The sequence below is a fragment of the Hyla sarda genome, unplaced genomic scaffold, assembly GCF_029499605.1.
Source record: "Hyla sarda isolate aHylSar1 unplaced genomic scaffold, aHylSar1.hap1 scaffold_738, whole genome shotgun sequence".
Lineage (NCBI taxonomy): Eukaryota > Metazoa > Chordata > Amphibia > Anura > Hylidae > Hyla > Hyla sarda.
In genome coordinates, this window is record NW_026610760.1 from 44,966 (window position 1) to 60,550 (window position 15,585).

Consider the following 15,585-nt stretch of genomic DNA (forward strand, 5'->3'; position numbering starts at 1 on the left):
TCCACCACGGCAAGGCAGAAGGGCGGCAGAATTCCTAACCTGGAAGCTCCAACCCTGGAGCCCTGGATGAGGCAGACTGTTGCCTTGAAGCTCAAGCCCGTGGACGGAAGGGTGCCGGACATGTCCCACGACGTGTTCTGCAAGAAGATGCTGGCGGATCAAGGCTTCCCCACGGCTGACACCCTGGGAATAGCAACCTTCTTTTCGGGAATCTTCTACATCACCTTTGCCACCATTGGGACCTGTAGAAGATACTGGGAGGTGGTGAAAGCGGCGAGTCCCGAATCCCCTTTCTCTCGCTTTGTGGGCAACTGCCTTATTCAAAGAGAGGAGAGGCGGGTGACGGTCTCAATGCGGAACCCACACACCCCAGGCACGGACATCTCGACCTTCCTGAAGCGCTTCTGCACCGTGGTGAGGGAGCCCACCCGCATCCTGAACTCACTCGGATACTGGACCTGCAAGTGGTCTGTGGTCGTCAGACTCAACAAGAACCCTGCTTCTCCAGACGGACTACAGCACCTGCCAACGACATTTTCCTTGGGCAACTCCACAGGACTTATCTTCTACCCGGACATGCCGCAGACCTGCAGGAGATGTGGCAAGATGGGCCACGAGGGCAAGGACTGTACGGAGGATGCCTGCAGGTATTGCCGTGTGACAGGTCACACGACCAAGGACTGCCCCAAGAGCAAGACCTGCAACCTCTGCGGACTGGCAGCCCACAGCTACAAGGACTGCCCCCAGAGGGAGAGAACATGGGCATCTGTGGCAGCGAGAGCACCGAAGCCAGCCCCAGCTCCGGAGCCAACACCACGGATGGCCAAGCCGACCAAGGAGGGTAAGAAGGCGAAAGCCACCACCCCTGCCCCGTCCCGCCCCTCCCCTGCCCCTTCCGCCCCATCCCCTACCCCTCCCGCCCCATCTCCTGCCCCATCCCGCCCCACCCCCACCCCTGCCCCATCCCGTCCCACCCCTGCCCCATCCCGTCCCACCCCTGCCCCATCCCGTCCCACCCCTGCCCCTCCTGCCCCATCCCGCCCCACCCCTGCCCCCCGTACCCCACCCCGGCCCACCCCTGCCCCCCGTACCCCACCCCGGCCCACCCCTGCCCCGTCCTCCCCTGCCCGGCCCACCCCTGCCCCGTCCTCCCCTGCCCGGCCCACCCCTGCCCCGTCCTCCCCTGCCCGGGCACTCTCTCCTGCCCCCCGCCCCACCCAGCCTCCTTTCTCTCCTGGCCCAGCAGCACCTAACCCCCCTCCAGCTGCTGGTGCCCGCCCTTCGGAGGACTTTCCTGTGCTTCCTCCCCCAGGTACCATACAGAGGAAGAGGAAAGGAAGGGACAACGTATCAGAAGAGTCCCACAAAAGAAAGATAATCGAGACCTGCGAGACCCCTCAAGCTTCAGATGAGGAGGAGGAGATGGAGCAGGTCTGCGAGAGCCTTGAGGCTTCAGAAGGAGAAGAGGTGATGGAGCAGGCCCAAGTGGAGCAGGTCCAAGCAGAGCCAGTCCAAGCTCAATCTATGGAGGAGCTGCTGCAGGACCCAGAGGTTAAGAAAATCCTGGACACTCCGTCCAACACGGTCTACGACGAGTTCTTGGAAGGGCGCTACGAGAAGCCACAGGAGCCGACAGGCGCCAGAGAAGAGGACCCGTCCGACCAGACTGGTAACTAGTATCAGAACTAACCTCTCTTTTTATTCCCATGGCTGATCTCAACATCTTCTGCATTAATGTGAGGAGTATTAGAGCTTGGTTTAGATTTCAGACTGTTCTTACGTTCTTAGATTCCCAGAGGTGTGATGTTTACATGTTGCAGGAATGTGCTTTGTCTGCTTCTAGGTCTTACAACCATCTGGCCAGGCAGTGGCCTCACGGCCCTTCCTACTGGTCTGGTGGGGGCGACAATAGGTCTGCGGGGGTGGCCATCCTGATCGGGGGAGGTAACTTTGCACTTGATTCCGTCCGGGAGCTCGTCTGTGGCAGACTTCTTGTCGCAGACGGTTCCTGGGCGGGTGAGCCCGTGCGGCTCATCAACGTGTATGCCTCCCCTGAGAGGGATGTCCGACTGGAGGTTCTCCAGGCCCTGCGGGCTGAACTCGCCACCACTAGAGCAGTAGTGTTGGGTGGTGACTTCAACTGCCCCATTGAGGTGGACGGGCGCAGTTCTGGCACATCCGCCAACCTGGACGTGACGTCTAAACTGCTGATTGAGATGGTGACGGAGGCATCCTTGCAGGACGTTGTCGGGTCCATCGGGAACGGCTCCGTAAACTATACGTGGAGCCGCCCCGATGGCTCGCTCCGTTCTCGGATAGACTTCATCTTCACTTCGAGAGCAGTCAGAAAGGTGTCGTACTCTATGGTCCCCTGCTTCTTCTCTGACCACAGGGCCATTCGATTCCGGGGGACTCTGGGCCATGGATTCCCACCTGGCCCGGGCTCCTGGAAGTTGAATTGTGCCCTGTTGGAGCAGAGGGAGGTCATGGAGGAACTTAGGGATGCTTACCTTGTATGGCGAAATGACAAATGTCTGTTCAAGTGCATCAGCGATTGGTGGGAATATGTTAAAGTCGAATTCCGTTGTTTCTTTCAGGCAAAAGGCAGACAACAGGCGTGTGCGAAGAAGTGGGACTTGAGGAAACTGCAGCGCGAGCTGCGGTCCCTGCAGGACCTGCTCCAGTGTGGCTGGGACGTCAGGGAGGAGCTGGAGGAGACCAAAAAGAGCTTGAAAAGGCACTTTGAGGAGGAATCCAAGCGAATCGTCTTTCGTTCCAAGGTGGAGAACCTGGAGAAGGGTGAGAAATGTAACTCTTTCTTTTTCAGGAAGCTCCATGCCGGCCACACGCCCCTGACTGAGCTACGAGATGAGACCGGACACATGAGGAGCGGCAAGGAGGAAGTGATGGGGGTCGTCCACGACTTCTACAGCAACCTCTACGCCCCCAAGTCATCCGACCCCGAAGCCGCCGAGAGGTTCCTGTCAGGTGTCAATAACGTTGTTGATCCCGCAGGTGCGGCGGCTATGGACGATCCCTTGACGGTGGGGGAGCTGCTCTCTGCCGCTAAATCCTTTAAGCCCGGCAGGACCCCGGGCAGTGACGGTCTCCCGGCCGAGCTCTACGTAGCGCTGGGTGACCTGATCTGTCCGGACCTGTTGGAGGTGTACGAGGAGATGGTGGTGGGGGGCAGAATGCCTCCGCCATTGAGGGAAGGGATGATCACGATCTTGTATAAGCGGAAGGGGGAGAGATGTGACCTGAAAAACTGGCGTCCCATCTCTCTCCTGAACGTGGACTACAAGATCCTCGCCAAGGTGCTGGCCAACAGGCTAAAACCTGTCATGGGGCAGATCGTCCATCCGGACCAGACCTGCAGCATTCCTGGCCGCAGGATTGCCGACAGCCTTGCCCTTGTGAGAGACACGGTCCATTACATCCAGGACCGCGGGGGCCGCGCCGCCCTGGTCAGCTTAGATCAGGAGAAGGCGTTCGACCGTGTCTCCCACGCATTCATGGACAGGGTTTTGCGCAGGCTGGGTCTGGGGAAGATGTTTTGCTCTTTTGTTAACGTTATGTATTTTGACATTTACAGCACGGTGTTGGTGAACGGCTGGAAGACTGACCCCTTTCCTATTCTTTCAGGGGTTAGACAAGGCTGCCCTCTTTCACCTCTCCTTTTTGTTTGTGTTATAGAGCTCTTCGCTGAGACTATCCGGCAGAATGGAGAGATCAGAGGGATCACCGCACCAGGACCAGATCGCCACGAGGTCAAGTGCTCGCTCTACATGGACGACGTGACCGTCTTCTGCGCTGACCAGCGTTCGGTGACTGCACTCGTCCAGACCTGCGAGGACTTCGGCAGAGCTTCGGGGGCAAAAGTCAACTGCGGGAAGTCGGAGGCCATGCTCTTCGGGGAGTGGCACCTGGCTTCTTCCGCCCCCTTCCCCTTTACTATTAAGCCGGACTTCATTCAAATTCTTGGAGTCTGGTTCGGGAAGGAAGGAGCGGCCCTTAAGTCTTGGCAAGACCGACTAGGAAGGATAAACTCAAAGATCGGACTGTGGAGCTCCAGAAAGCTCACGATGGAAGGCAAGGCACTTGTCCTGCGGAGTGAAGTTTTGCCTGTGCTCCAATATACCGCACAGGCCTGGCCTCCCCATACCACCGTTTGCAAGGCCATCACCCGGACAGTGTTTGGCTTCGTCTGGGGCAAAATGGACAGAGTCAAGAGGACCGTGATGTACAAGGAACCCCGCAAGGGTGGGAAGGGAATACCCGACATCCCCGCTCTGCTGAGGGCCTCCTTTGCATGTGTCACGGTGCAGCGGACTCTTGTTGAAAAGACTGGCTCAGCGGGCAGGTCCATGTCTCGCTTGCTTCTCATGCCCCTCTGGAGACAGCTGGGCTGGGACAAGTGGGACAGCTCCATCCCTTACAATTGGAACACTCCCTGGTTCTATGGGGATGTTGTCCGGTTTGTGAGGGAGCACCAGCTGGAAGGACTGAAACCAGACCTATGGAAGCCGAAGACAATCCACAAGCTCATCCGAGCTAAGGACTCGACCGAGCTGGTTCCGGGACTCCCCGCAGCCACTGCAGAGACAGTTTGGAACAATGTGGCCTCAAAGCGGCTTACCAATGGACACAAGGACTTGTCGTGGATGGCCGTCATGGGAGGTCTCTCTCTCAGGTCATTCATGCATGCCCGCAACCTGTGCAAGACCCGGTACTGCCCCCGTTGCCCCTACGTGGAGGAAACATCTTTCCACGTGTTTTGGCAGTGCCCCTTTGCACAGGGTCTGTTGGACGCCCTAGAACAGGAACTCAGAGACTCAGTGCCCAGGAGCTGCCTATCGTACCATTCGGTGCTTTACGGCCTGTTCCCTGGGACCCACGACGTGGAGGCCATCCAGGAGGCCTGGCGCCTTATGAACTGTTTTAAGGACGCAGTGTGGCTTGCCAGGAACCGCCTCGTGATCAACAGGGAAAACATGTCCGTCCGGGACTGCCACAGGTTCATCAAGAACCTGCTTAGAGACTATTCCATCTTGGACAGCTCGGCCGTTGATGAGGAAGAAGAGGAGTGAAGACCCCTCTCCTTCTCCCATGTCTCCCTGAAGATACAGCCCAACAGTTTGGCCCTGTGATCCGCCCCCTCCCTACCCCCACATAGTCGCCCACACCCCTACCCCGATCACAGATTGTATTATTCGGTTTTTGTTTGATCTCTCGTGCCTTTATATTGCAGGATTGAGCTGAATGTTAGAGTAGCATGGTGTGCGATGTATAGCTTAGGGAACCTTTGCTGTGTATTGTACCATCATGCTTTGTGTGACTGTAATTTATTGTACGACTTGTAATGACTGAACGGAAAATAAAGCTCTTTCAATCAAAAAATCTGTTCTTATCAGTTTAATATCTGATACGTCCCCTATCTGGGGACCATATATTAAATGGATTTTTGAGAACGGGGGCCGATTTCGAAGCTTGCTTCCGTCGCCCTATGCATTGACCCGATATGGCAGTATCTTCGGGTACAGTGCACCACCCCCTTACAGGGTTAAAAAGAAAGATTCCTACTTTCATTGCTACCTGCTTGCTGGCTAGCCAGCTAGCCAGCCCTGTGGGCCTTGCTGCTGCTGCAGCCAAAAAACAAAAGGTGGTGCTGCTGCTGCTTCTGCTGCTTCTGCTTCTGCTTGTGTCTGGCCGCTGTTGGAGCGTCCAGGCACAGGACTTCTGCTGCTGCTGACTAAATGGCCTCCTTAATTGGATCATTTGAGTAGCCAGCACACCTGTGCAGGTAGGGCATGACATGATAGGCAGCTGCCTTGATAGCGGGTGGGTGCTGAATGTTCCTAATTGACAAAATAAGATTAATGCTTATGAAGAAATATAAAATCTCATCCCTTCCCCAATATCGCGCCACACCCCTACCCCTTAATTCCCTGGTTGAACTTGATGGACATATGTCTTTTTTCGACCGTACTAACTATGTAACTATGTAACATAACATGGGGGGGGGGGGGGGGGGGGTCTCCTGGCTGTTCACACAGGTGTGTCATTGCTGTACATTGACCATGCATTGCTTCTGTGGTATTGCAAAGGCAAAGACAAATGCTTCCAGCCATCCATTGCACTAATGGATTGGTCATCAGCTGGCTGTCTATGTCCCGCATCAATATAGACCAAAGTACAGAGGGTTAGGCTATGCTATTGTGCACCTACCTGATGCATCAGAAGGTGCGAGGCCCTTGCTAAATTCTGTGCACAGACTTTGAGATCTATACTTTAGACTGTATCTAAACCTGCTCCAACATGGACTGACATTCTGGCCTACTTTCAGCCGATGCGACTTGTCTGTCGCTGAACAGTCGCTTTTTATGTATTCAGCACCTATGTATAATGTTGTAAAAATGCTCTAGAAGCTAAAGTCGCAGAAATGTCACACATATTTGGCCTGCAACTTTCTGTGCGACAAATTCAGACAGGAAAAATCAGTATAAATCCTTAGAAAATTATCCCCCAGTGTCTCCATCTGCTGGCGGTATTGAATAAGCATTGCTGCACTGATGGGGTATGCATTAGACGAAAAAAAAGAAGAAAAAGAAGAATAATACGCCCAGAAAAGAGGCGAAAAGGAGAAAAACGTAAAAAAACGTGAAAAAAAAGTAAGAGGAAGAGAAGGGAAAAAAAGGTGGAAATGGGTTTAAAAGTGATTTCGGCGGAGAAATATATATATATATATATATATATATATATATATATATATATACGCGCACACACACACATATATATAAACGTATTCTCCGTTGAGATATTGCAGCCGCTGCTGTGTCCAGGCCCAGGAGCCTTAGCACTGTGCTGTGATGTCACTCAATACCACTGACATCACTAGGTGTAAACAACATCTCTCCTTTGCTGTGTATGTGACTATGGAGCTGTTTGGTGATGTTGTCTATTATGGCCTTCATAGAAGCAACAGGAGATTGTTGCATCCATCTAGAACCCTCAGAACTACAGTGCTATGATGTCACTCACTTCCACAGGCCTTGCAGAGTGTAAACAACAACAACCCAGCTTTGTTGTGTATGTAACCATAGGGATTTGTGATGTCACCTAGAACCTTCACAGCAGCGACAGCTTTATGAGGAGCATCAGCACTGCTCTGCCTGAGCAGAACCATCACCGCCATAGGTTGTCAAATAACCCGGGTTTAACCCACACAGGTAAGTCCAATGGGGTGCAGGCATGTCCTCTATGCTTACAGCTTCCCGTGGGTGTTGGTTTGATACCGTTTGGGGACAGCCAAGGAGGCATCTGCAGGCAACAAAGGTAGGTGTGTGCTTGTGTGTGTGTTTCCTATGCAGATCCTAAGCCCAGTGTCACATGCAAGTAGGAGGAGTAAGAAGGGTTCCTGGCAAATCCGGGTTATGGATTGCATTTAAAAAGGCCCCGTGGGAGTGCAATGGGCCCCTGTCTTGCTGCTTAGCAATAATGGTATGGGTTTAGGTTCTGCTGTGTGTACTGGTGGTTGACTGCCCCCCAGCCCAGAGTGTGCATGGAAAATTGTCTGGCAGCCTCCCTGACAGCAAGCAGTGATAGTGCCCATGAAGGGCACCTTGTTGGGCCCGCCCCTTTCACGGTTATCGCTTCTCGGCCTTTTGGCTAAGATCAAGTGTAGTATCTGTTCTTATCAGTTTAATATCTGATACGTCCCCTATCTGGGGACCATATATTAAATGGATTTTTGAGAACGGGGGCCGATTTCGAAGCTTGCTTCCGTCGCCCTATGCATTGACCCGATATGGCAGTATCTTCGGGTACAGTGCACCACCCCCTTACAGGGTTAAAAAGAAAGATTCCTACTTTCATTGCTACCTGCTTGCTGGCTAGCCAGCTAGCCAGCCCTGTGGGCCTTGCTGCTGCTGCAGCCAAAAAACAAAAGGTGGTGCTGCTGCTGCTTCTGCTTCTGCTTGTGTCTGGCCGCTGTTGGAGCGTCCAGGCACAGGACTTCTGCTGCTGCTGACTAAATGGCCTCCTTAATTGGATCATTTGAGTAGCCAGCACACCTGTGCAGGTAGGGCATGACATGATAGGCAGCTGCCTTGATAGCGGGTGGGTGCTGAATGTTCCTAATTGACAAAATAAGATTAATGCTTATGAAGAAATATAAAATCTCATCCCTTCCCCAATACCGCGCCACACCCCTACCCCTTAATTCCCTGGTTGAACTTGATGGACATATGTCTTTTTTCGACCGTACTAACTATGTAACTATGTAACATAACATGGGGGGGGGGGGGGGGGTCTCCTGGCTGTTCACACAGGTGTGTCATTGCTGTACATTGACCATGCATTGCTTCTGTGGTATTGCAAAGGCAAAGACAAATGCTTCCAGCCATCCATTGCACTAATGGATTGGTCATCAGCTGGCTGTCTATGTCCCGCATCAATATAGACCAAAGTACAGAGGGTTAGGCTATGCTATTGTGCACCTACCTGATGCATCAGAAGGTGCGAGGCCCTTGCTAAATTCTGTGCACAGACTTTGAGATCTATACTTTAGACTGTATCTAAACCTGCTCCAACATGGACTGACATTCTGGCCTACTTTCAGCCGATGCGACTTGTCTGTCGCTGAACAGTCGCTTTTTATGTATTCAGCACCTATGTATAATGTTGTAAAAATGCTCTAGAAGCTAAAGTCGCAGAAATGTCACACATATTTGGCCTGCAACTTTCTGTGCGACAAATTCAGACAGGAAAAATCAGTATAAATCCTTAGAAAATTATCCCCCAGTGTCTCCATCTGCTGGCGGTATTGAATAAGCATTGCTGCACTGATGGGGTATGCATTAGACGAAAAAAAAGAAGAAAAAGAAGAATAATACGCCAAGAAAAGAGGCGAAAAGGAGAAAAACGTGAAAAAAAAGTAAGAGGAAGAGAAGGGAAAAAAAGGTGGAAATGGGTTTAAAAGTGATTTCGGCGGAGAAATATATATATATATATATATATATATATATATATATATATACGCGCACACACACACATATATATAAACGTATTCTCCGTTGAGATATTGCAGCCGCTGCTGTGTCCAGGCCCAGGAGCCTTAGCACTGTGCTGTGATGTCACTCAATACCACTGACATCACTAGGTGTAAACAACATCTCTCCTTTGCTGTGTATGTGACTATGGAGCTGTTTGGTGATGTCGTCTATTATGGCCTTCATAGAAGCAACAGGAGATTGTTGCATCCATCTAGAACCCTCAGAACTACAGTGCTATGATGTCACTCACTTCCACAGGCCTTGCAGAGTGTAAACAACAACAACCCAGCTTTGTTGTGTATGTAACCATAGGGATTTGTGATGCCACCTAGAACCTTCACAGCAGCGACAGCTTTATGAGGAGCATCAGCACTGCTCTGCCTGAGCAGAACCATCACCGCCATAGGTTGTCAAATAACCCGGGTTTAACCCACACAGGTAAGTCCAATGGGGTGCAGGCATGTCCTCTATGCTTACAGCTTCCCGTGGGTGTTGGTTTGATACCGTTTGGGGACAGCCAAGGAGGCATCTGCAGGCAACAAAGGTAGGTGTGTGCTTGTGTGTGTGTTTCCTATGCAGATCCTCAGCCCAGTGTCACATGCAAGTAGGAGGAGTAAGAAGGGTTCCTGGCAAATCCGGGTTATGGATTGCATTTAAAAAGGCCCCGTGGGAGTGCAATGGGCCCCTGTCTTGCTGCTTAGCAATAATGGTATGGGTTTAGGTTCTGCTGTGTGTACTGGTGGTTGACTGCCCCCCAGCCCAGAGTGTGCATGGAAAATTGTCTGGCAGCCTCCCTGACAGCAAGCAGTGATAGTGCCCATGAAGGGCACCTTGTTGGGCCCGCCCCTTTCACGGTTATCGCTTCTCGGCCTTTTGGCTAAGATCAAGTGTAGTATCTGTTCTTATCAGTTTAATATCTGATACGTCCCCTATCTGGGGACCATATATTAAATGGATTTTTGAGAACGGGGGCCGATTTCGAAGCTTGCTTCCGTCGCCCTATGCATTGACCCGATATGGCAGTATCTTCGGGTACAGTGCACCACCCCCTTACAGGGTTAAAAAGAAAGATTCCTACTTTCATTGCTACCTGCTTGCTGGCTAGCCAGCTAGCCAGCCCTGTGGGCCTTGCTGCTGCTGCAGCCAAAAAACAAAAGGTGGTGCTGCTGCTGCTTCTGCTGCTTCTGCTTCTGCTTGTGTCTGGCCGCTGTTGGAGCGTCCAGGCACAGGACTTCTGCTGCTGCTGACTAAATGGCCTCCTTAATTGGATCATTTGAGTAGCCAGCACACCTGTGCAGGTAGGGCATGACATGATAGGCAGCTGCCTTGATAGCGGGTGGGTGCTGAATGTTCCTAATTGACAAAATAAGATTAATGCTTATGAAGAAATATAAAATCTCATCCCTTCCCCAATATCGCGCCACACCCCTACCCCTTAATTCCCTGGTTGAACTTGATGGACATATGTCTTTTTTCGACCGTACTAACTATGTAACTATGTAACATAACATGGGGGGGGGGGGGTCTCCTGGCTGTTCACACAGGTGTGTCATTGCTGTACATTGCCCATGCATTGCTTCTGTGGTATTGCAAAGGCAAAGACAAATGCTTCCAGCCATCCATTGCACTAATGGATTGGTCATCAGCTGGCTGTCTATGTCCCGCATCAATAAAGACCAAAGTACAGAGGGTTAGGCTATGCTATTGTGCACCTACCTGATGCATCAGAAGGTGCGAGGCCCTTGCTAAATTCTGTGCACAGACTTTGAGATCTATACTTTAGACTGTATCTAAACCTGCTCCAACATGGACTGACATTCTGGCCTACTTTCAGCCGATGCGACTTGTCTGTCGCTGAACAGTCGCTTTTTATGTATTCAGCACCTATGTATAATGTTGTAAAAATGCTCTAGAAGCTAAAGTCGCAGAAATGTCACACATATTTGGCCTGCAACTTTCTGTGCGACAAATTCAGACAGGAAAAATCAGTATAAATCCTTAGAAAATTATCCCCCAGTGTCTCCATCTGCTGGCGGTATTGAATAAGCATTGCTGCACTGATGGGGTATGCATTAGACGAAAAAAAAGAAGAAAAAGAAGAATAATACGCCCAGAAAAGAGGCGAAAAGGAGAAAAACGTAAAAAACGTGAAAAAAAAGTAAGAGGAAGAGAAGGGAAAAAAAGGTGGAAATGGGTTTAAAAGTGATTTCGGCGGAGAAATATATATATATATATATATATATATATATATATATATATACGCGCACACACACACATATATATAAACGTATTCTCCGTTGAGATATTGCAGCCGCTGCTGTGTCCAGGCCCAGGAGCCTTAGCACTGTGCTGTGATGTCACTCAATACCACTGACATCACTAGGTGTAAACAACATCTCTCCTTTGCTGTGTATGTGACTATGGAGCTGTTTGGTGATGTCGTCTATTATGGCCTTCATAGAAGCAACAGGAGATTGTTGCATCCATCTAGAACCCTCAGAACTACAGTGCTATGATGTCACTCACTTCCACAGGCCTTGCAGAGTGTAAACAACAACAACAACCCAGCTTTGTTGTGTATGTAACCATAGGGATTTGTGATGTCACCTAGAACCTTCACAGCAGCGACAGCTTTATGAGGAGCATCAGCACTGCTCTGCCTGAGCAGAACCATCACCGCCATAGGTTGTCAAATAACCCGGGTTTAACCCACACAGGTAAGTCCAATGGGGTGCAGGCATGTCCTCTATGCTTACAGCTTCCCGTGGGTGTTGGTTTGATACCGTTTGGGGACAGCCAAGGAGGCATCTGCAGGCAACAAAGGTAGGTGTGTGCTTGTGTGTGTGTTTCCTATACAGATCCTAAGCCCAGTGTCACATGCAAGTAGGAGGAGTAAGAAGGGTTCCTGGCAAATCCGGGTTATGGATTGCATTTAAAAAGGCCCCGTGGGAGTGCAATGGGCCCCTGTCTTGCTGCTTAGCAATAATGGTATGGGTTTAGGTTCTGCTGTGTGTACTGGTGGTTGACTGCCCCCCAGCCCAGAGTGTGCATGGAAAATTGTCTGGCAGCCTCCCTGACAGCAAGCAGTGATAGTGCCCATGAAGGGCACCTTGTTGGGCCCGCCCCTTTCACGGTTATCGCTTCTCGGCCTTTTGGCTTCGATCCCGTGCGGTTTACCGGGCGGGTTAGGAGTTGAAGGGGGTGGTGATCGGGGCCCTCTTTGCGGGGGGCCCTGGGTTATTTCGGAGTTGCGATAGTGGGTTTCATCGCCTGCAAAAATGAGTGGAGGAGAGAGGATTCGCGGAATGGAAGACACGGTCAGGATTTTCGTCCCAACGGAACATCGGGGAACGGTTGGCCTGGACCAGATTGTGCTGGAGATTCTACGCAGGCTCCAGTACCTAAAGGTAACAGATGTATTTGCAATGCAAGATTTCCCTAGACAGGGTATTTATGATGTTACATTTGTTAATTCCGAGATTTGTCAGAGGGTCTACAAGGACCTGGAAGGAATGAAGAGAAAGAATGAGCCGGATATTATGAGGAAAGTTAAAGTAGAGCCTTTGTTTCTGAGTACAGAGAAAGTGGTCATCGTACATATGTACAATCCCAAAGTTACAGACTCAATGGTAACAAATTTTCTTTATCGTTATTGTGAAGAAGTGAAGTTTTTTGGAAAACTAAAGAACAGACATGGTTTTTTTAACTGTAAAAGGAAATATGTTGTGAAGTTCAAGAAGGATGAGTCTATGGAGGAGGGAATTAAGAGTATTCCTCAAGTTTTTTCCATTGGAGGAGAGCGTGGTTTTTGTTTTTATGAGGGGCAGCTTCAGTTTTGCCGCAAATGTCAAGCATATGGCCACGTGCAGGACGCATGTCCTGTGAAGGGTGTTGTTTGTAGGAACTGTGGCAAGACTGGGCATGAAACAAGTTTTTGCGTTGAGGAAAAGACTTGTGATATTTGTGGGAGTAATTCCCATTTGGCAAGAGGATGTCACTTATGGTACAAGAGAAGGAGTTATGCTGATGCGGCTGGAAGTAAAGGTGGACAGAGCAATGAACAGGGAATGGGAAGGAGGTCTTTTTCAGAAGCCACAGGTGTGGATGGAGGTGTGGATGGAGGTGTGGATGGAGGTGTGGATGGAGGTGAAAAATCTAATGTGGAGGGGGAATGTGAAGTCGGGAGGAGCGCAGGTGGTACGATTGTTAAAAATGTTGTTGCTCAGGTGGATGTGATTAAAGAGGCTTTTGTGGAGACAAGTGTGGTGGTTGAACAGGAGTATAAGAAAGTGGTCTCCACAAGTGAAGTAACATGTGCAAAGGGGGTGGAGGTCAAGAAGATTGAAACTGTGTATGGAGATGTGTTTCCTTGTGGAAGCATGAGTGGTGATGTGGAATGTCCAGACCCTGTTGTGGGGGAGGAGGAGGGAATGGAATTCCAAGAAAATGTGCAGTCATCTGAGAAGTCCCTTACACCTGTTCAGAGATTTGTCAGCAGTGATGAGGAGGATGAGGTGGGGGTGGAAAGTAAAAGAAGTAAAAAAGGAAGTTGGACTGGGGATCAAGAGGACCCAGTGGTTGGAAGAGGAGTTGAAATGGACAGGGACTCTGATCCAGGGTCGCCTGATTGTTATGAAAATGTTTTAAGGAAAGTTGAGAGTCAGAGCAGTAATTTTTAACTATGATGGATATTAAAGTTTTGATTTTATTCATTTTAGTTATTATGACTCTTATCTTAACAACCCTTAATGTCAGGAGTATTGGATCAGAAGTAAGAAGAGCTGCTATTTTTGAGGTGTTGGAGAATGTGAGAGCTGATATAATATGTTTACAGGAGTGTGCAATTAAATCTGCACCTTATGCTGATGAGTGGAGGATGGGACAATCTTTTTGGTCAACTAGTACGGATAACAAAAATGAAGGAGTTGGTTTTTTAATCAAAAATAACAATATCAAAGTTTTAAATTGCCAGATTTTAATACCAGGCCGTTGCATGGTTTTAAACTTTGAGTTTTTAGACCAGAGGATTAGAGTTTTTAACGTATATGCCCCAGCAGAGAAGAAAGAGCGGTTGGTTTTTTTAGAGTCCTTGAAGTTTTTTATCCCTGGTCGGGAAAGTACTATAGTGGCTGGTGATTTTAACTGTATCCGTACTGTTAATGACCGTGAGAGTGCTGCTGAAGTCCGAACTGACATTACCTCTAATGCTTTAAATCAATTAGTACAAGACTTACACTATATAGATGCTGGACTGATGATTGACACTGATGATAGATATACATATGTATCGGATAGTGGTCACTGTAAATCCCGAATAGATTATATTTTTGTGTCTGAAGGGATGAAGGTGGCCCGGTGTAATCAGATGATGTCGATTTTCTCAGATCATAAAATTTTATCTGCTGAAATAAGCATCTCAGAGTCCATTGCCTTTGGTAGGGGACTCTGGAAGTTGAATGTGAGTTTACTTGAAGAAGAGGAGGTAATGGCAGGTTTTAAAAATATATTTTTATCCTGTGCTGCTAAACAAGACTGTTTTAAAAATATTTTAGACTGGTGGGATTGGGCTAAAGTGAACTTTGCTGGTTATTTTAAGTCTGTTTGCATTAAGAGAGCACAGGAGAAGAGGCGGAGAGATGAGACTTTAGTTTCACAGTTGGAGACTCTCTTTAAGTTTAAGAACGCTGGTCTAGAGGTGGATGCTGAAATTTGTGAAATTAAGGAAGAGATGAAGACAAGGTTGAAGGAAAGAGGAAGGAATATTGTTTACAGGGCTAAGGTGCAACATTTGGAGGAGAATGAACAATGTAGTCGATATTTTTTTAAAAAGTGTTTTAAGCCAAAGGGGGTCTTTAAGTCAGTTTTAACCTCAAGTGGTGAGGTGGTTGGTAGGGAGATGGAGGAGGAGGTTTGTAAATTTTATGAAACACTTTTTAGTAATGAAAGTAAAGCTGCTATTAATGAAATGGAAGACTACTGTAACATTTTAGAGGATCAAATTCCAGATGAGGAGAAAGTTTTTTTGGTGGAAGATGTTAGTGAAAATGAAATTAGAATGGCGCTGAATGGAATGGCAAAAGGTAAAACCCCTGGTAGTGACGGCCTTCCAGCTGAGTTTTATGTTGTATTTTGGCCTCTTTTAAAAGATGTTTTTACTCGGGTTGTGCAATATGTTTTTAAGTTTGGGATTTTAGCTGATTCAATGAAGAAGGGAATTATCACACTAATACATAAGAAAGGTGACGAACGTGATATAAAAAATTGGAGACCAATTTCATTGTTAAACAGTGACTATAAAATTATTGCTAAAATTGTTGCAAACAGGCTTAGGAATATTATTGGCCATATGGTAGATAATTACCAAGTATGTGCTGTACCCGGGAGAAGAATTACTGATAATTTATTGATTTTAAGGGATATTATTTATTATTGTAATTTTAATAAGGTGCCTCTTTTTGTCGAGTCAGTGGATTTCGAGAAGGCCTATGATAAAGTCGCACACAAATTTATGTTTACGGCCCTAAAACATATG

The 15,585-nt window shown here is 48.8% G+C and overlaps 2 non-coding genes and 1 pseudogene across 2 annotated transcripts; all 3 read left to right on the forward strand.

Moving 5' to 3' along the window:
* The first annotated feature begins 5,379 nt into the window (after positions 1-5,379).
* Positions 5,380-5,553, forward strand: LOC130344881 (U2 spliceosomal RNA; annotated as a pseudogene).
* A 2,095-nt stretch (positions 5,554-7,648) lies between these two features.
* LOC130344904 (U2 spliceosomal RNA) lies at positions 7,649-7,839 on the forward strand. Its single transcript, XR_008883708.1, has one exon. It is a non-coding gene; the product is annotated as a U2 spliceosomal RNA (small nuclear RNA).
* Positions 7,840-9,910: 2,071 nt separating this feature from the next.
* Positions 9,911-10,101, forward strand: LOC130344857 (U2 spliceosomal RNA). Its single transcript, XR_008883675.1, has one exon. It is a non-coding gene; the product is annotated as a U2 spliceosomal RNA (small nuclear RNA).
* Positions 10,102-15,585: the final 5,484 nt, after the last annotated feature.